This window comes from Ambystoma mexicanum, chromosome 2q (assembly GCF_040938575.1).
Source record: "Ambystoma mexicanum isolate Mex_15411 chromosome 2q, UKY_AmexF1_1, whole genome shotgun sequence".
NCBI lineage: Eukaryota > Metazoa > Chordata > Amphibia > Caudata > Ambystomatidae > Ambystoma > Ambystoma mexicanum.
Genome location: NC_090924.1, coordinates 349,279,314 through 349,280,301, shown reverse-complemented (window position 1 = coordinate 349,280,301; position 988 = coordinate 349,279,314). Strand labels below are relative to the sequence as shown.

Below are 988 nucleotides of genomic sequence, written 5' to 3'. Positions count from 1 at the left end.
GGACTACAGAGGGACTAGTGTTATAGATATTGAAGATATGAATATTGAAAGTCAGATGGACCTGATCTCTGGTGTTTCAATCCTAGCGCCCATAATCTTACATGAATTAGGGAAAAGGGTGAGTTTATCCTTGGATTTTAAATCTAAAAACTTGCATCGGTTAGGCGATATTACTGAGGTGCTGTTGCATCGCCCCTCCCCTGTTACTCCAACTGAAGTTTGTACTGTACACCTGCTAATAATATTAGTTCAGAAATTGAAGAGAGCGGAAGTAATCATAGAGCTGATTGTCTGATACTGCAACTTCTCCATGTTCTCCAAGGGGTTTATTACGAGCAAAAATAAGACAGCCCCAGACTATGTAAGAGAACAGAGCTGTAATACCGTGACGGAGCAAGTTGTTGATGCAATTTCGTTTCCCGTAATAACACGGTTATTAAGTACGATGGACAGGGGTTATGATGTCCACAATTTCAAAATGTGGGAAGTTCGTTTGGTGTTAAAGGACTTGTGTGCAAAAAGGAACTTTTTAGAAAGTGTAATCAATGCTATAAATTAGGATTTTAAGATTCATGTTAGGGTCTTGTTAATCCTAAAGAGGATGTTTGTATGGATGTTTTTTTCTTCATTTTTTAGTTGTTTTTTTTTTATATCTGGAACGCTTCAGGAATTTGCGTGTCATCCATGCTAATCTTCTCTGTATCGTTCTAATTTTAGTACATGTGCCAGGGGCGTTGCCAAGTCTGTGTCTGTTGCTCCTAATTTGGTCCCTGGTCATATTGACTGGGCATCAGCCCCCTTGCCTGAGGGATTGGACCTCCCATTGTTTAGACATTCTCCTCAGATTGTTAGTGGGGAGGCCATCAATAGGGAACCAGATGATAAGTCGTTATTGACGGTTTCCAGAATGGGGAGTCACTCCACTAAAGGTAAAACTCTAAAGAAACCTAAGAGTTGTCAGGATACTTCAAATCATCACTATAAAGGC

General features: G+C 40.0%; 1 pseudogene; it reads right to left on the bottom strand.

Moving 5' to 3' along the window:
* Nucleotides 1-647: 647 nt before the first annotated feature.
* LOC138570633 (U6 spliceosomal RNA) lies at nucleotides 648-735 on the bottom strand (annotated as a pseudogene).
* Nucleotides 736-988: the final 253 nt, after the last annotated feature.